The sequence below is a fragment of the Artemia franciscana genome, chromosome 21, assembly GCF_032884065.1.
Source record: "Artemia franciscana chromosome 21, ASM3288406v1, whole genome shotgun sequence".
Classification (NCBI taxonomy): domain Eukaryota; kingdom Metazoa; phylum Arthropoda; class Branchiopoda; order Anostraca; family Artemiidae; genus Artemia; species Artemia franciscana.
In genome coordinates this window covers 11,298,828-11,319,758 of record NC_088883.1, presented here as the reverse complement: position 1 = coordinate 11,319,758, position 20,931 = coordinate 11,298,828, and the positions used below count along the sequence as shown (strand labels likewise).

Below are 20,931 nucleotides of genomic sequence, written 5' to 3'. Positions count from 1 at the left end.
TTATACTTCCCGCCAAAGTGGGAGGCACATCAGCAGATATCCCAGCACACTCATTTATATGAGCCTTAGCTGCAGTTTGTTCGCTAATCTGCCTGGTTCTTGCAAAAGGAGGTACATGATTTCCTCGACTACTACGGGTTTCATTGGTAAATCCACCCTGTCTCTCCATTTTTTTACTTTTCGTCTTGGGAGGCACCTTAGCAGATATCACGGTGCGCTCATTTGTAAGAGCCTTAGCTGCAGTTTTTTCGCTACTTTGCCTGCTTCTTACAGTGGGAGGTACATAATTTGCTTGGCTGCTACGGGTTTCATTGGTAAATCCACCCGGTTTCTCCATTGTTCTACTTCTCGTCAAACTGGGAGGCGCATTAGTAGAAATCTCAGCACACTCATTTGCAGCAATTTGCTCGCTACCCTGCCTGCTTATCATTAGCAGCCTCTCATAGATCGGCATTTTCGGTATTTCTCGGTTGCAATGGTCACCATTGGCAAATCTATCTGGCCTTTCCATTTTTCTTTGTCTCGTCAAACTGGGAGGCACATAAGAAGATATCACAGCACGCCCATTCGTTACTGGCCTATTATTAGCCAATGTCGAAGTTCTACATTTTCTCTCAGTGAATCCTTCACTTTCTTTATCCGTCTGCTTTATAGTACAATCAATTTCACTTTCATCAGTTCCAAGATTCGGGAATAGCTGTAGACTTGCAAGATTTGGTGCTTCCTTTTTTCTTCTATTTCTCAAACTGGGAGGTACGTAAACAGCTTTTACAGCTGGCACACTCGTCGGTTCTTCTGTAGATTTAACACTAATTTTATCCCAAATTTCTGAAACCCTTTCATTGACACTTGCATTTCTATCCTCCTTCGTTGGGTCTCTTTCTCCCTTCTCATTCAATTTCAGCCTTTGGATCCTTGAGCCAAAATACAATCTTTCTTTTTCAAATGCACCCCAAGTCTCCTTTTGCACCCCGTCAGTTTCTGCTGACTCAGATGACATCTCTAGATCAGGTTTGAATTTTCTGATTTTAATGCTGTAGACGTAGTTGCTGTTGCAAGGCAATATTTCTGTAGTTCGTGGAATTGGTTTCACTTTGGATGCATATCTGTAGTTGTAGCCATATGTAAAATATTCCTCCAAATCATAACCGCCATCGTAGTTGCACGTGTTTGAAGTTGTATCTATGTCTTCGAAATTCTCGTAGACTTCGTAGTCATTGCATTTGTATGTTTCATACATATTACTATATGTCGTACTTGACATTGCTATATTGAATCTGAGTTAAACTGCTAGTTCGCCCGCTCCTTAAGTACACTGTATGACGTCACAAATTAAAAGTTTTGGAAAGGCAAAATGACGTCATCTGTCTGTATTGTGTGGGAAGAGTAAAAATATGACGTCATGACAGCTTATGAATTTTTTGCCCATGCATTCTTGTTGGCATCAGATTACTGTTTTTTTTTTTTTTTTATTAGTTTTAGGGGTTTGCTTGAGCTTGAGTTAATTGAACTCGTCGATCTCAAAAACGCTATGATATTTATAGATTTGATGACAAAGCAAGAATTGTCATAACAAGCCAATCTAAAGTGTAGACCAATTATGCTTCCAAAAACAGAGTATTAAAAAAATAAACTTTAAAATAAGTTAAAAAATTTATGCTTAATTTTTTTTTCGAAAATAGCAAATTCTTTAAAAGCAACAAATTTTATAATTTACGAAATATGAACGAAAATGAGGGATAAAAGTTTTCAGATTAAAATTTTCCGAATACTTACCCTTTTTTAAATTAAATTTGAATGATTAATCATTATTTTTTATTTCAACTATGTATATCAACTGATACTATTTCTGAAAAAAATGTTTTGATTTTTTGTTTAGGTCCATTTATCAACAATTTAAACCCATGGATGAAAAACAAGCTTGAAACAAGCATAAAATGAAACTAGCTTGTTTAAAACTTAAAAGACTTGTCTTTTAGATACATATTCTTTAGACGACAGAGGGGGTGTGTCCCCTAGGGAACACAAAACCAAAGGATCTCTACGATTTCAGAATCTTAACAGCGATTTCTGTTAGTTTGGTGTTGGAAACTTCCAGTAGAATCCTCCTATTAGATTTAATTACTTATAGCAGGGATACATTATGCATACAATTGAGCAAGGTATTATTTCAGCTATATATAATGAAATATACTTTGGCCCAATAAACATCATCTCCAAATATGCGTTTACAAATGTGAACAGTGGATAACCTTTGAAAAACACAAAAGATGTATTGCTTCGTCTTGGGCATGGCAATGACTTTTATTAGATGCATGGCAGCACTATTTGACAATTTCGCAGTATTTATGCGGTGCACATACTCGTTTTTGGTGGTCGTCCAACTAAGGGTGACAAAATATCCCATTATTGGCCATTTCCCCTACCTTCTATTAAGTCAATTAAATAAATAAAACAATTTTTAACTGAAAGTAAGGAGCGACATTAAAACTTAAAACGAAAAGAAATTATTCCGTATATGAAAAGGGCTGTCCGCTCCTCAACGCCCCACTCTTTACGCTAAAGTTTGACTCTTTCTCACAACTCCAATTTTTAGAACAATAAAAACTTTATCGTAAAGAGTGAGACGTTGAAAATTATAGGTTTTGAATTTGGCTCACCGCATATGAATTATTAAAACGAAATTTGCAAATTAATTTTACTTTTTTAAACTAATAATAATCTTAGAATAACCTAAGTTTGATTTTGTTCCAGTTGTTTAAAGAATGACTCCTGAATCAAAAAGGCTGTTCAAATAAAAAATAACCTGTTTTAAAAGTTAAAAAAGAATTTTTAGCGTAAGAGCGAGCTATTGAGGAGAGACAACCCCCCTCATATACATAATATTTTAAGTTCGTTTTAAGTTTTAGTGTTGCTTCTAACTTTCATTTGAAAAAACTTGTTTTTTATTTAATTGCTGATCCTTTTTTAAGCAATTTTGCGAAATACAGCTTCCCCTCCATGGAAAATTCCCTTCCCCATGAGAAATTTTGCCATGGAAAGATTCTCCCACATAACTTAAATTAGCGATATTTGTGGAACTAATTTTTTAATTACTTCTGGAAAGCAGTCCAGAAAGCAATTTTGTAATTTTATAAGTAACAGAAGAGCCAAAGAGGTCAAAACTATTTTTTATGAGCATGAAAGTCACAAGTTGAGCAAATCTCGAATGACTGAAAAGAATGAAAGAACTTTCAGTTGAAAAAAACTTGCTTTTTTATTTAACAACAAACATAAGCGGAAGACATACAATATCTTTGGTTTATTATCACACACAAATTATAGTTATCAAGCTGTTTAACATAAAATTAAATGCTAAGATTGGCCAGAAAATAACACAAACAAATGTTTGCTTATATCGGCCATTATATAAAAAATTCAAACTTTAGCGTAAAGAGCGAGGTATTGACCAGGGGCGAAGCTCCTCATATACGTAATATGAGGGGGTTCACCCCCTCTTCAATGCCTCGCTCTTTACGCTAAAATTCAAATTTTGTTCCAATTATTGAAGAATGACCCCTGAATCACAAAGGCCGTTTAAGTAGAATAAATAGCTCTTTTGAAATTACTAAAAATACTTTAGCATAAAGAGCGAGATATTGACGAGGGGACGAATCCCCTCATATACGTAATAATTTCTGTTCGTTTTAAGTTACAATGTCACTCCTTACTTAAAGTTGAAAAAAACTTTTTTTGAATTAAATTTCTGATTGTTTTTTTTTAAATAATGCTGGGAAATCCAGCGCCCCTTCACGGATATTCTCTTAAGCATGAAAAGACCCTCCCATGTAATCAAATCTCCCGACCCCCCCCCCCCCACCAGAAAAAAAAACTCCCTAAAAAAATCTGTATACTTACCAATAGCCAATACTAAATGTAAACAATGTGCAAAGTTCATAACTTGCAGCCTTTCCCCCAGCGACTGTGGGGGATTAAGTTGTCCTCAAATACATAGTTATCATATACTTTGACTATACTGAGGAAAATGGCTATCTCAGAATTTTGATCCTCTGACTTTGGGAAAACATGAGCGTGGGGGGGGCTAGTTGCCCTTCAATTTTTTTCTCACTTAAAAAGGGCACTAGAACTTTTAATTTCCATTCGAATGGGCCCTCTTGCAAAAGCTTGAAACCTCTACAGTAGGGTTCTGATACAATGAATCTGATGGTGTGATTTTCATTAAGGTTCTATGACTTTTAGGGGGTGTTTCCCCTTTTTTTCGGAAATAAAGCAAATTTCTCAGGCTCGTTATTTTGATGGGTAAGACTAAACTTGATGAAACTTATATATTTAAAATTAGCATAAAAATCCGATTCTTTTGATGAATATATTGGTACCAAAATTCCGTTTTTTAGAGTTTCGGTTACTATTGAGCAGCGTCTTCGTAACTTACAGTTCGTTGCCATGAACTGTTTGACTTGTTTGGTATGTCATACAAGGATAAGACCTTGGTTAAAATTATTCTATCAGCTGAATCAAACGCTTCCTCATAATCTAAAACCGAAGACTAAAGGTGTTTGATGACTTAGACACTTCTTAATTATTAACCTAAGAGTGAAAATTTGGTCGACACATCCTCTACCCTTCCTAAAACCGCACTGTTCTTCTCTTATAACCTTGTCTACCCCATCTTTAATTGTAAAAAGTATGATCATACTAAGTCATTTGCTACCTAAAGAAACCAGTCTAATGCCTCTATAATTACCACACTCACTCTTCTCACCTTTCTTTTGGTGATACCTTTTGATTAGGGTTTCCCAAAAATCTCCAGGTATTTCCTTTTTTACAAAAACCATATTCATAATATTCAATAATCTTTTCTAACCTCATAACCACCATATTTAAGAAACTAATTTACCACTCTATCAACACCTGGGGCCTTATTATATTTTAATCCTTTTAGTACTGTCACTAATTCTTCCTCACAAAATTAATCTTTCTTCACATCCAAGGTGTCACAAACTTGGTCATTTTCGTCAATATCTCTTCCTGCAACTTTGTCCTGGTTTAGCACATTCCCAAAATGTTCTGCCCATATCTTTCCTTATCAATAATTGTGGCCCCGTAACCATCTTTAACTGGGAAAAGTCTAGATTGATTACTAATTTCTTAGAACACACTGCTTTTCCATTTACGAAAAATTAAGCAAGAAAAAACAGGTTTTAATTTCAACAAAGTAGTGAACAAAAAATAAAAACAAAACAGCACTTTCATTAAAACATATTCCGAATATTTCGGCCCCATCTCCGGGAGACTTTCTCAACGGAAAAAAAAACGAAAAAAACAAAACCAAAATTATTCAAAAAAATAAGAACAACTCAAATTATAAACAAACATCCAGCAGTGATGTTACAATATAAGAATGAAACCAAAGCGAAACCTTGGATCACTCTCGTGTCAACATTCAGTTTATATATTGGAATCTATTAAAAGTCATGACTATATTTATTTGAACAAACAAAAAAGGTCACCAAACCCCGGGTCCATCACCACTAATTAAATCTCACAGGTTAAACACCAAATTCAAAAATTATAAATTAAATTGAGTTTTTGTTTTCTAGTTTAGCTGTAGTTCGTTGACATTTCCCAGCTTTGACCCCATTCTGACTTTCGTTTGCTAAGTTATTACTGTTTCCAGGACATTTGTGTAAAAAACTACTGGTTGAAGATTTTACCTGTTCCTTAATTAAATTATTATAAATTGAGTTTATAATACTAATACCCCCATAGATAATCTTTTTTATTTCAGTAATTTTTCTGAACCTTTGCAAAAATCCTTCAGACGTATCTACAATTTTTGTCTGATCAAATAAAATACTGTGATGAGGAAAATTAAATACGTCTTCTGCTACAGCTGATTCAAATGTTTCAGATTTTTGATCATGTTTTAGCAAGCAGTCTATGGCATTTTTGTGTTGTTGTAACCTATTTTCTAAATTCTGCTGTGTTCTTCCTACATACAATTTACCACAAGAGCATGGAATTTTGTATACTCCCTTCTGTATGTTTCTCGGAGCCTTGTTTTTTTTCATTATCAAACAGTTTGTGGTAACGAACTGTAGTAAGGAGCAAGCCTACTGTATTTTTATTAATTTCAAGATCTATTTATTCTAATTAAATGGCCTTTGCAATTCAGGGGTCATTCCATCCCATCCATGTTAATGGGACTACCCCATTAACATGGATAATTCTTTTCATTAAAATTATTTATTTAATGTTATTGTCGTTTAATTGTTTTTTGGGTGGCTTACTGTTGTTTTTTTTTTAATGTTATTGTTGATTATATATATATATATATATATATATATATATATATATATATATATATATATATATATATATATATATATATATATATATATATATATATATATATATATATACATATATATATATATATATATATATATATATATATATATATATATATATATACATATATATATATATATATACATATATATATATATATATATATATATTATATATATATATATATATATATATATATATATATATATATATATATATATATATATATATATATATATATATATATATATTTCAACTTGTTTAAGTTGTGATGAAAAAATAAAAACCAGAGCTAATTAGAGTAAAGCCAAGACAGATTCTCTATGCGAGGCAAAGCTGACCCAAGTTTTTTGGAGTTGCACATAAATGATTATTTTACCTTATTTATGATAGCCTATCATCATACTGCAGAATTAAGGTAGATATGCATACAGTAATACAGTAAGGGTAAATTAGATAATCAGTTCTGAAAGCCATTTGAAGGCAATACAAGGCCCAAACAAGATTCAAAAATTCATGAATGACAATACCATTTGGTGGTCAAACTTTGGCAGATCAAAATTTTCACTGCTTACTCATGCTTAGAAGTCAGGTGAGAGTTTGGCCCAACAATTTGTCTAAAAGCTAAAAAGATTATGCCATGGCAAGACTATTGTAGACTTTTGTTCAGGGAGAAGAGCACTTTGAAAAACACACCAAAAACTTGTCTATAGGATTTTTTCTGAGCTGCAGAGAAAAATGTCCAGGGGGGGGGGTCAAACCCAATAATTTTGCACTGGCATTTACTTATTGCTTCATTTAGGCTGACTTAATGGATTTGTTTTACAATACAATGCTGTAAAAGAGGGCATCAGCTGTTACAAAAAAAAAGAATGGTGGATGATTGTGTAGATAGGGGGGGGGATGCCTCACAGGGTATACCTGTAAAAAGATGCATATAATAAAGTGGCGTCAAAAGATTTTAGCGTGAAGTTAAGACTATGACAAAATATAGGCATTTGGCCCAAATTACTCTGAGGATTGGCTGTTCAACTCCATGCATCAGAACTATGGTAATAGAGTCATTTTGAAGAATTATGGCCATTTTGGTTGGAAATGAGTTATGTATGTGTCATGAGTAAACTAAGTACAATCCTATGATGCAGTCAGAATTGTATTATCTTGTACCTTTACTAAGAAAAAAGAGACATAAGTCTCTAAGCGGTGTATGTATCTTTTTTTTATCAGGTTTTATTAATAGCTTAATCCTTCAGAATGACCACAGCTGAAAAATTTCCTATTTTTTGGCTCTCCTGAAAAGTTACAAAAATGGCATATGTCCCTCTTCTAATTATTAGAGCCGACTGGGCAAGAGCAAATTTTTTTTTGGAGAAATAGCAACTAAACAAGATCTTATCGAAATAAACTGATTTACAAGAGAACTGCCTAATAGCATACAGTAAATACAATCTTTTACTTCTCTATGAAAATACTTTAAATTAACTGGAGATTAGAATTCAATTTACAGGCCAATCACTTGCATCGTTTAAATATATTCCTCCAGCTGAAGAGATACCTCTCAGGTAAATTTGGCCCTAAAAACTACAAATTTTTGAGTTTTCAGAACCCCTTCACCAAAGAAATGAAATCCACTGATTTTCTCAACTTTCCTAAAGCTCATCTGATAATGCAAAAGAAGATAACCATCCTTCCATTTTGTGTGGACTATTTCACTTAATGTTTAGAGGTAAATGTGGCATTGTGTGACAAGGAAGAGGAAGGGTGTGAGAAAGCAAAGGGTGGCTGGCCCCCAGCCCCCCATTGCGCTTTCTGGCTGAAGGGCCATGAAACAAGAGATCAACACCGCAAGTAGGAACAATAAAGTCTATTGCTGTACTCTTCACCTTTGCATTTCATTTTCATTTTGATGTCATTGAAGGAAAGAAAAATGATAAAATGGACAAATTATTTTTCAAGAGTATTGCAATAAAGGGAAGAGAAATCAAGGAATTGAAAAATAGGTATGAGATAGTCAAAAATGTAGAATGTAGATTCCAAGATCAGGAAATCTTGACACGGAGTAAGATACATACATAAGATCCCCTTGAGGTTTCTTGCACCAGATATTAATGCAAATATTTTTTTTATTTTTTTTAAACTTAAATTCAAATAAATTTTATATTCCCTATTTTGTTAGTTTAGTTCAGTTTTCAGGCAGGTTAAGGTCTTATTGTCAATCATTTGGATAAAAAGAATGCTAGAGAGAAGTTAAGATTGATGTCTTGTCCTTATTTTGTCCAAAGTTTGGTTATGGTAACAAAGATGAAAAGGAGTTGTAGACCCCAGGAACGTTTGCTTTGAGGGTTTTCTGAAAAGAACTTATACCAACTTAAAAGAATGTATCCAGGATTTTGTTTAAGGGAGAAGAAGTTTAAAAAAGCTGTAAAATGGGTCAAAATTTTTTATATTCATATTTGTCACATTTTGATGAGTTTGGAACACATTTGGCGGTGAGGTTCTAACTCCCCAATCCCCTCCTGCTGGATACAGCCTTGCTAATTTAGTTTTCAAGATTGAAAAAAAAAACATCTAAAAATAGAAGAAACGTCAATGAATTGACAGCACAACACCAATCAGCTTTTAGCATATTGGGATAACCATTTATAAACTCAGAATGACAGATTGTAAAATTTACAAGAAAAGTTTTGATTTTTAATCAGTTGATAAACAAATCCAGAACATGTTTCTAGCATTATTTTCTACATCATACCTTAAATTTTCTATATCACTACATTACACCTATATCACCACACAAATCTTCTTTTGCCTAAATTTTGACAAGATATGAAAAATCTAAGGTTGAACTACCTCCATAATGAAAAAAAAGAATAAATTTGCATATAATGATGTGACACCTCATTTGAAAGATCCTGACATGAAGATTTGAAATATTGAAGTCTTATCCAATAATTTTTGGACCAAATTTGAATTTGCCATGTTTTTCTTTGGTAAGTAATTATATCCAGAGGTAGAAGGGTTTATGGAGCTAGTACATTCTTAGGGAAGACAAACTTCTTCATTTGACATACTTTACTATAACAAATTTTTTTATGAATTTACATTTTTTTTGTCATGGGAAAGAGGAGATGGGATGCAAAAGAGGTCTTGTGTGGCTTTTTATGGTGTGATGTAGAAAATAACACTAGAAACATTTTCAGAAGAAGGACAGCTTTCAAATGATGTGTTGTTGGATAGGTTTCAATAAAAAATAAAAACCTTGTTTGGGCTATCTCTAGACTACCTCCATAACAGTAAAAAATAAAATAAAACTGAATATTGTCATGACACATCTCATTTGAAAGCTTCTGAAATAAAGATTTCAAATATCAAAGTCTTATATGATAGTTTTTGGACCAAATTTGAGTTTGCCATTGTTTTTCTTTGGGGGGTAATTATATTCATAGGTATAAGGGTTTATGGAGCTAGGACATTCCTAGAGAAGGGAGACTTTTCCATTTAAGGTATATCTTGATATAAAAAATATTTTTATAATTTTATTTTTTTTTTTTGTTCCGAAATGGAGGGTTTGAGAAGAAAGGGGAGATGGAAGGCAAAAGAGGATTTGTGGTGGCTCTTTAAGTGTGGTGTACAAAACAACATTGGAAACATATTCAGAAGAAGGGCAGATTTCAAATGATATGCTTTTGGATAACCTTTGACAAAAATAAATGAAGAAAAAAATTGGGCTACCCCTACATCAAGAAGTCATTATATATATATATATATATATATATATATATATATATATATATATATATATATATATATATATATATATATATATATATATATATATATGTGTGTGTGTGTGTGTGTATATAGTCAGGTGACACCTCATTTGAAAGCTCCTGACAAAATAATCTCAATTAACTATGAAAATGTTCATAAAGTCTATAGTTTCTGATATTAATTTTAAGTTCACACTTATATTGTTACTTTTAAGCAAAATGTCAAAAAAAGCACAAAATATATAAAAACTTAGTATTACTTGAAAGCTGTAAGTGTTAGTTGTTTTCTTAAGGAAAATTTTCATTTTAAGAATGACATGATAAGTATTTTTAGATTTTGGACACAAACCTGGAGCTGGGAGACTAGAGATAATTTCATTCTGGTGTAACATGCTCAGGACACCTACCATATGGCTAATATGAGTGTAAAGTTCATCTGTGATGCAAATGAATTTTATATTTAGATACAGGATGCAATTCTGGGTATATTTTTGCACATTAGGGGGGTGGGGGTATATACTCTGTAAATATACAGGTCCAAGAAATGAATAAATTCCTTAGAAAAACAAAGAAAGAAGTGAAGATAAAAACTCTCCCCCGCAAAATGTGTTAACTATTATTATTCTGTATATTATGGAGTAAGAATTGTTTTTCTTTTAACTGTTTTAATTGTTTTTCTTTTCTTTATATATATATATTTATATATATATATATATATATATATATATATATATATATATATGTATATATATATATATATATATATATATATATATATATATATATATATATATATATATATATATATATATATATATATATATATATATATATATATATATATATATATATATATATATATATATATACTGTCAAATTAACCATCTGATGGCATTCCATATGCTCATATGTATCAATGAGGTTTGCATCAATTGACCAACTGGAATGGAGGCTATGTTGGCAAGGCAATAGTAGATTATTCACATTTAGGTGTTCTGTAATAGCTGAGTTTACAATGCCTTTGAGGAGTTTCCCCATTTCTGAGGTAGGCTATTAAAAATGCCCCTTTTTTTAATTTCATTGTAAAAATTGAAATACCAACAAAAATAGGCCCACCTCCAAAATATTGAAAACCTTTTGGTAAAATTCTAGTTTAGTGACTTTTTGCTATCTTGGAAAGGGGTTATGCTATGAAAAAGAAACTTTCAGGGATGGGTCTACAGGCCAAAGTATGTCCTGGGAAGATATTTTGAGGTACCTACCTCTACTCCCTGTCCCTCTAGAGGGTCCTGACCCTTGATGACCTTTAAAAATATGTATGTTATACAAGTGAAACCTTGCAAAATAGATCTTCTGCTTGAATGAAGTAAAACAAAATTGTTTTCAGCTTCACAACTTTGCTTAATCCCAATTTATAAGGTTTTAAAGATATGCTAATACATTTCAACAATAACAAATACATGTGGTTGCATAATTTTGAACCCTGGATATATATGTATTAAACTGTGAGATAAAACTGTTTTTCTTTGTTTTTTGCATTTTCTCTGGTCTTGTGTTACCCTAGGTGTTGATTTAAGGGACCTACCTCAGTGCTGTGATTGATATATTTAGACTTTTGGGCAATTCATTTTAATTTCAATTCTCCAGGGAATTGCACATCTTCCCGTTCTTCATTAAGCGCTATCAGTGTTGAATTTTTCCGCCCAACGTTGCCGCTCATTCTGAAATTATGGCGTCCAATAGCTCAAAACGCCTAAAACCCGCAACACCCGAAAAAGGAGTCGATAAGTGTGCTGTCTCTGGTTGTGTTCTGAGTGAGTCCTCACCAGCCATTCAGTGTGATGAATGTGATAAATGGCTCTGTGCAACATGTCTAGGAATGAGTACAGCCGAATACAACATTTTCTGCAAAATGAATGAAAGACTTGGAAGTATTTGGACATGCCCATTATGTAAAACAGGTTCCAGTAAGCCTGATGTTCCAAATATAGTGAAAAGCACTCTCGAATCCCATTGTAGTGAAATGCGTGACATGTTTGCTGGTTTCAGATCTGATATGCAGATTTCTTTGGACACTGTGAGGGTTCAGGTGGAAACGCTTGAGACGGCTATACAATCAAAGGTTTCCATAGATGATGTGCAGAAACTTGTGGAAAACTCTATAACTACCCGTCTCGAAACAGACGTCCGCAAAATAGTGAGACAACAGCAAGACAGAAACAGAAGACGACTTAATCTGATTGCCTATGGCGTTCCTCTGCAAACCAACGATGTTCAGTTCATCTCAACTTACTTAAAAGATGAATACTCAATTAATGTCGGGGCTATTACTAACTTGAAACGTCTACCTAATGGTAAGAATGCAAATACCATAGACAGACCCAACCCAATCCTTTTTTCTATAAATGATTACAAAATAAAAATGGATATATTGAAGGCCTCAAGAGAGAGGAGGGGGAGTATCTCATTCTTTGCTGATGCATCCAATGAAGACCGCCAGAGAAGGAAAGAACTAATTGAAGAGATAAAGAGGCGTGCAGCAGCCGGTGAAAAAAACCTTGTCATCCGTGATGGCGCCATCGTGTCAAAAAACGTGATCCCCCAGGGGGAGGGAGTCCTTCCCCCCCCCCCTCGCTCGATGGTTCACTAGACTTACCCATATCCCTTGTAAATAGTGTAAATAATGCATCAAACCTAGCCAGAAAGACTTCTATAAGTTCAACCTTTGTTTCCGCGGCTTTGGTTTTGAGCTCTGTCTCTCCATCAAGTGCTGCATCTGATTCGTCTGAGACCAACTACGTCACTGCTAGTTCGGGCGACGAAAATCCATATCAGAGTTCAAAAGCCGAAACTAGCAACAGCCCAGTCGGCCAAAGAAAACGGACGCAACTAAGAATATTATATACAAACATTGATTCTTTAGTGCCAAAACTCTCAGAACTAAAAGTGTTACTTTATGAAAAGGATGTAGATGTTTTCTGTGTTTGTGAGGCGTGTCCTAAGAACTCTTTGACCAAATTGGAAGACGCACATATTCAAATCCCTGGATACTTACTCCTGAGCAACCTAGATAGTGACCTGTGTCGAAGAGGAGTGGCTATCTACACTAGGCTTGGAATTAAGGTAGATAAAATTGATTTTTTTATTTCTCAACCTACTAATACTTGGGTGGAACATGTATTAGTTAGACTTCTAATTGGATTTGAAATTGTGAATATTGGTGTGCTTTACCGTAGCCCATCAGCTCCAAACCAACTAGTATCTCACCAAGCAGTTTCTAACGTAATACAGATCTTATGTAATCTAAATTCATCACTTATGCTTTATGGTGATTTTAATATGCCAGAAGTTCGTTGGTCTGAAGGTATTGGGTACTCACCCCCTAATAACCCCTCCTACACAACCATCCAAACCCTTGCTGACAACTTCCTAACTCAGATAATAATGCAACCCACTAGATTTAGACATTCACAACAACCATCATTACTTGACCTCCTTATTACAAATGACCCTGAGAGGATTACTTCCACTTGTTACCTCCCAGCTATTGGTGCAAGTGACCACATATGTATAATGAATGACATTAATATTAACCATAGTCGTGATGGTAAACTTAAGAGAACTTTTACCAATTATGCTTTAATCCGTGAAGAACTAGCTAATATAAATTGGGATGAGGGATTATCAGATGAGACAGACATTGAATCTAGTTGGAATAGTTTTAAGTCTACTTTACTAGGTGCATGTAGGAAGCATACAAAGGTTTATTGGTCAGATAAACCAAAGACTCTTCCATACCTTCCCAGGAATATTAAGAAAATTATCAGAAAGAAAAATAGAGCATGGAATAAATACCTAAAATGCAAGTGTGACAACCATTACAACAAATTCGCCATGCTCCAAAACAAGCTGAGAAACATGACAAGAAAAGTTATCCAAGACCATGAAGAATCTATTGCAAATGAGTCAAAGAAAAACCCAAAAAAGTTCTGGCGCTATGTTACAGCTAACAACCCTTCCCGTCGACGCACCAACAGGCTAAAAAAATCAGATGGCTCCAGTACTACTGACCCAAAAGAAATCGCTGATTGCATGAATGCCAGCTTTTGCACAAACTTCACCTCTAAGCCACCTGACATTACACTCCCAACCATACCTCCTGTAACAGTACACAACCCAATGTCCCCTGTAATCATTACTCAAGAAGATGTATTTAAAATACTAAGAAGTTTAAACTCCAACAAAGCTGCTGGACCTGATAATCTCCACCCTCGGCTTTTGATAGAATCTGCTGCTCACATTTCCCTCCCCCTTTCCAGAATATTCAACATGTCCCTGGCCAAAAAGTCAGTACCAAATGATTGGAGAACAGCAAATATTATACCAATTTTTAAGAAAGGTGACAAGGATAACCCAGGAAATTATTGACCAATAAGCCTAACCTCAGCCATTTGCAAGATCATGGAAGGTATCATTAACCATGCTCTTATAAATTATTTAGAAGAAAATACACTTATTAGCAATAGACAACATGGATTTCGCAGGGGCAGGTCAATTGACACCAACTTTATTCAGTCATATGATCATGCAACTAAAATTTTGGATATGGGTAAACCGGTAGACATTATCTTACTCGACCAAGCCAAAGCCTTTGACAAAGTTGAACACTCATACCTGTTGCTGAAGCTTAGAGCTTATCAGGTGCATGAGGATGTGATTGATTGGATTGGAGCATTCCTAACTGGCAGATCTCAACGTGTCATGATCTACACTGATAATGGCGATCCAGTTTTCTCCTCCACTTCCCCGGTTATAAGCGGCATCCCACAGGGAACCATCCTTGGGCCAACGTTGTTCAGCATATACATTAACGAATGTACAACTTATCTATGCAACCTTTTAACATTATATGCTGACGACTGTAAGCTCATTGGGCCTGCTGAAACTGAAGAAGAAAGAGCCTGCATTCAGCTGGACCTTGACAGGCTATCCTCTTGGTCATCAACTTGGGCCCTACAATTCAATGCAACAAAATGCAAGGTACTGCACTTAGGGCACAATAACCCCCACCATCCCTACCATATAGGGTGTGATCAGTTGGAAGCAGTTGCCGAGGAAAGAGACTTAGGCGTCATTGTGGACAAAGATTTAAAATTCCACAGCCACACTCAGGCTCAGGTTGCAAAAGCTAATCGAGCTCTCGGACTCATTAAGCGCTCTTTTGTAACCAGAAAGTCATATGTGGTTATAAAACTTTATAAATCCCTTGTCCGTCCCCACCTTGAGTTTGGCTTGACTTTGGCCTTTCCCCAAAATAAAATGGACACAAGAGCCCTTGAAAGTGTCCAAAGGAGAGCAACCAAACTGGTCCGTGGCTTAAATAATGTCCCTTACCAGGATCGCCTAGGATCTCTGAGACTTCCAACCCTCACCTATCAAAGATATAGAGGAGATGTGATCATGGCACACAAAATTTTCAAATCCGGTCACCTGAACCAGATCTTCACCCCCTCTTTGGCTAACAATTCAAGAGGTCACAGTCTTAAGCTTCACCTGCCTGGATGTCGGAGAAGGGAACGACGTGGTTTCTTTTCCATTCGGGTGGTCCCCCTCTGGAATAGCCTATCCGAGTCTACCATCCAAGCTGAGACACCCTACTCCTTCAAGGCTGGAGTCGACAGGGACTGGGAGAGGGCCGAGTGGAGGCTGGACTGGGAAGCTAAGCCAACATAATTACATCACTCACCACCAGCAAGAACTACAGGAGGATCTACCACCTTATCTTGCTGGCAAATGCGATTTAAGGTAATTTAAGGTAATTTCCTAAATTTTGAAGAAAAAAAACATTGATATGGCTCAGAATTCTACTCAAATAACAGGAATTGCATGTTTAGGACTAAAGGCAGAGAAAAAGTAACTGGTAACAGAAAATTAAGGTAAACTGTTCTTTTGTCAAATTTTCAATAGGTTGTATAGGAAAAACTTATTTGTATAGAAAATTTACTAAATACTTATGTAGGCAAAATTTCCCATAGGGGGAAAAAATTCCCTTGGAGATTTTTCTGCAGATGGGAGGTCCAAGTGAAGAATTTGTCCATTGGGAAATCATCACCAGGGGAAATTTTTTAATTTTCTACAAAGGGCTTTTTTAGACATGATTTAGAAAAGGATCAGAATTATAATAAAAACAACTCTCTTTTTACATGGAAGTATGTTAAGGAGAATTTTTCTGGTGGAATTGTGTACAATAAATTTTCTGGTGGAATTGTGTACAATAAATTTTCTGGGGAATTTGCATTAAGAGTTGAATTTTCAGAGGGTAATTTCCTGGGAGGGATTTTCCACCAAAGGAATTTTCTTGGGGGAGGGGTATTTTCCATGGAAGTCAAGGTGGAAGTCCTGGAATTATTTGAAAACAGTCAGAAATTAAATTTAAAAAAGACCTTTTTTAGCTGAAATTAAGGAGCAAAATTAAAGGGTTAGACTTGTTGCTATGTCGGAAAGGGTTTAGGTTAGGAAAATGAAACTTTCAGGGACAGGTCTACAGGCTAAATTATGTCCTGGGAAGGTATTTTAAAGCACCCACCTCCACTCCTTCTCCCTCTAGAGGGCCCTGAAATTTGCCTACATGACAGGTCTATACCTATTGAAATTTTGACAGAACAATGTTTTACCTTAATCTTTAGTTACTAGTTGCTCTTTCTCTGCCTTTAGTTCTGAAAATGTAATTCCTGTTATCTGAGTAGAATTTTGAGCCATATCAATGTTTTTTTTCAAAATTTATAAAACCTTGTAAAACCAAATTGAGCAAAGTTATGAAGCTGAAAACAATTTTGTTATACTTCAATTAAGCAGAAGATCTATTTTGCAAGATTTCACTTTTATAGCACACATATTTTTAAAGGTCAGGGCCCTCTAGAGTGAGAAGGAGTGGAGGTAGTTGCTTCAAAATACCTTCCCAGGACATACTTTATTCTGTAGATTCATCCCTGAAAGTTTCATTTTCCTAACCTAAACCCATTCTGAGATAGCATGAAGTCAATTAACTAGAAATTTACCAAATTAAAGCTTAAAACAAAAAGAAATTATTCTGTATACTCGAAAATCTGTATATTGGAAAATTTACTATGCAAAATTTAGGAAATGTACCTGTCATGTAGGTGGATTTCAGGGCCCTCTAGAGGGAGAACGAGTGGAGTTGGGTACTTTAAAATACCTTCATGGGGTATGCTTTAGCCTGTAGACCAATCCCCAAAGTTTCATTTTCCTAACCTAACCCCTTTATGAGATAGCAAGAAGTCACTAAACCAGAATTTTTACCAAACTTTTTGCTCACCCCCTCTACATTTCTGTACACTCTTATTCTACCATTCCACTGAAATACTCTTGGGGAATTCCCTTCATCTGTAGCACCAGAAGACACATGAGTGATAAACAGTGGCTTCAATTGGGGAGGATGCCCCCTATATGCAGGTTTAAAGATAGATTTTGGTGTTTTCATTGAAAAAGAACACTATTTTATAAATTCACGCTCCTGGGTGCAAAAGGTAAGTAGGCTTAGCCTACATTAAAAGAGAATAAACTCAAGTAGGCTATGCCTTGTTCTAACTAAGAGAGCCTAATTTGACAGTAAGAAAAGTTTACCTTGATCTTGTTTAGAAGACAGCTCAATCTTTACCAAGAATTATATGACTTTGTGCTGGCTAAGTGAGAGTTAGATATTAATCCCTTTGGCTAGCTAATTTTTTTATTTGTAGAACTATGGGTGTGTTCCAGCTGACGGTTTTTCAGTAACTGCAGTAACTGCGCGGTAACTGCCCATTTCTAACTGCGGTAGAGCCAGTGGGAACGGCACAGTAAGCTGACTAGTAGTAGCGTCATTTTCGAATTAAACGCACGTGTTTAAATTTAAGGGACAGTTTAATGCTGATTAGTATAATTTTTTTATTCCTTCTGTTTCAGAGCATTTGGAGAGGTTCTAAGCCAACCATGGGCATTTGGCTGTCACAAATGATTTTGCTCAAATGAGCTGGTGAAAAATAAATAGATCATATACTTTTTTCTCTTTTTTTATTATTTGAAGACTAGAATATCACATAACTAAGCATTCAAATAGCTTGATTGTATCTTAAGCATATACAATCCCTGATGGAGTTTTGTTGATACCTGTCTTAAATTGATTTGTCTAAATAAAATGGGCCTATAGCATTTACAGGATAGTAGTGGGACAACTATAGCAATTTTTTTTTCAATATTCTACTTTTTTAAAAATAATTATTGCTCTCTGGTCAAATTTGTGTTCCTTGCTAAGTGGTAGGCACTCTGGGCTGGAATGCTTTGTCCAAGGGGTACAGGTTTAATTCCTGGCATTGTCAGTTTATTTTGTTTTGGATAGGGGTTGGTGATATGACTAACCTCAGCTAGAATTGGCCTAACTTTAAATGAGTACAGATGGAAATCTAGGGACAGTAAGAAGGAAGGGCATGCAAGAGCATAGGCTGGCTGGTCCCTAGCTTCCTATTGCGCTACCTGGCTAAAGGACCACCAGGTCCTTTACTGGCCTACTGACTTAGCCATAGAAACTTTCTTTCAAACCCATTAAATATGAGTAAAAATGAAGAATACCAGTATGATGGTCCTTCTATTTCCCTGAAATGTGGATTTATGGACAAGAGTGTGGGTCATGAGAGATAGCTTGTGAATATAATTGGGGTGAATGTTCTGCAAGATTAAAAAAATTTATGACTGTTGCTCAGGTTGGCAACTGAACACAGAAGTATAATTTTGTTATTTGTTTTTCTTTGTGACTATCATGCTTATTTAATGTCCAGTATTTTAAAGTTAATCTTCTTTAATTTGTCTTTAATTGCCATCCCCTAGGGCTTAAATACAATAAAACCTACTTATATCCATTGGTTTTCTTTAAATAGATAGTAGCTCTATGTTTCCTAGCTTCAGTAAATTTAAATGTAATTGTGAGACCAGGGATTACAAAGTAGGTGAAAACTTGCAAATTAACCACTGGTATCAATAAAAATTTGTAAGAAATGGATATCAATTTAAAGATTAAAAAAACTGTTAGAAAATAAAGAAGACAAATGAATAAACAAAAGTACCCCTTTGCAACCATTTAATGAATTGTCACAAATATAGGTCACCCTTAAGATTGAAATGAACAAAGCTTCAATTATGAATCCATTTTCCTTTAAACAGACTGAAGGGGCAAACCTCCAAGCTTTGACAAATTCAATCTCACTTTCAGGCATTCTCACCTTTCCTTTTCAAAGGAAACTTTCTTTGGATGTTTCCCATCCAACTAAAAACAACACGGATGGCATCAGGTACAAGTGACCTTCTACTTAGCCTACATACCAAAGGGAAAAGCATGCATCTCTATACTATAATTTACCTCCAACCTGCCTAATGTGCAAATATATAGCCAAATTATGTAGTTCCAATGTATTCTGTCACCTGTTACCTTTTCCCCCATTCTTGCTTTGTTTACAGTTGCTTCAATTAACAGGGAGTTAAAGGTTGAGGGATAGATTGGCAGAATCAATGGGAAACATGTAACTTCTGCTATAAATATTTTTGAAGGTCATCAAAGATCAAGGCCCTCTAGAGCAAGAATGAGTGGAGATGTGTACTTTGAAATACCTTCCCAGGACATACTTTAGCCTGTAGACCCATCCCTGAAAGTTTCATTTTCCTAACCTAACCCATTTCAGTGATAGCAAGAAGTCAATCAACTAGAATTTTACTGGATAAAATTACCATCCTTTGGAATAGACTCTGAATAGTCTACCCTAGCCTACTTCTTCAATAGGATTAAAGAGAGTCTCAGAATAATGATTTGGCAGCCCATAAATCCTCAACTTATCTGTAACACTTCACCTAGGCCTGTTTACAGAGCCTAAATGGAGTCAATGCTTAAAATGCTACCATGTGGCAATTTAATGGAGCCTCAATGTTACCTGGAAGAAGTCAATCCTTAGAATGATTCCAAATGGCAATTTAAGGTAATAATTTTGCCTGGATATGCCAGAAAACATTGAAAACTTTGAATTAAATAATAAGTTTTACATTGATTTAACCTACTTGCTAATAGATAGCCTACTACTCAGGGTGTCCTTTAATGTTGGTCCCAAAATATGGTGATATACTAACCTGGCTCAGATCCCTCTTTCTTTTGCAAAATCACTGTCCCACCTTCTTCCAAGCAAATAACTTCATATTCCATTACTTCATTCTTGTCCATATTTATTTTTTGTTGAATGAGATTTTTATTGAAGAAGGTGAATTATGTACTTACTGCGCTTACCATTCTTTTGAGCACGGTAAGAAAATCACTTACTGCGGTTACTGCCGGCAGTTACTATTCTCGTTCCCAGTGGGTTGGGCAGTAACCATTTTCCCGCTAGGAACGGAAATAGTAACCATTCGGTTACTACAGTAAGTCCCTGGAACACACCCTATCTGTTTACAAATAAACGGTATAGTTTTCGCAAATTTTCGAAGCATCTAACGGTGCTTATTTTATTTTTGGTAGATGCCGTAGTAATCGAACGCTTTTTGATTTGTGCCTCTTCTCGAGTAAAAATTAAGTCGTTTTGACGTAGCATGTCCAATTTTTAAGCTATTCATTTAATGAACTGTATTCAAAACTTTATTCCTGTTAGCTTGATAGGGACTTCTCTTATTTCCGCTGAGCAATAAAAAAAAAAAACTCTACTAGTCTACGTCTGTTGAACTAAAAGCTGTTGCGGTTCTGGCTTCTCTCGCGCCCGGAGCAAAATATTGACCTCCCCCCCCC

The 20,931-nt window shown here is 35.1% G+C and overlaps 1 protein-coding gene across 3 annotated transcripts in view; it reads right to left on the bottom strand.

The window, feature by feature from the left end:
- Window positions 1-20,633, bottom strand: part of LOC136040755 (carnitine O-palmitoyltransferase 1, muscle isoform-like) — a gene marked incomplete at its 3' end in the record, with an annotated part of 75,277 nt that extends 54,644 nt beyond the window's left edge. Inside the window, 2 exon segments of one of the 3 annotated variants that reach the window (XM_065725068.1) lie at window positions 17,763-17,881; window positions 20,595-20,633. 3 annotated transcript variants of the gene reach the window in all.
- Window positions 20,634-20,931: the final 298 nt, after the last annotated feature.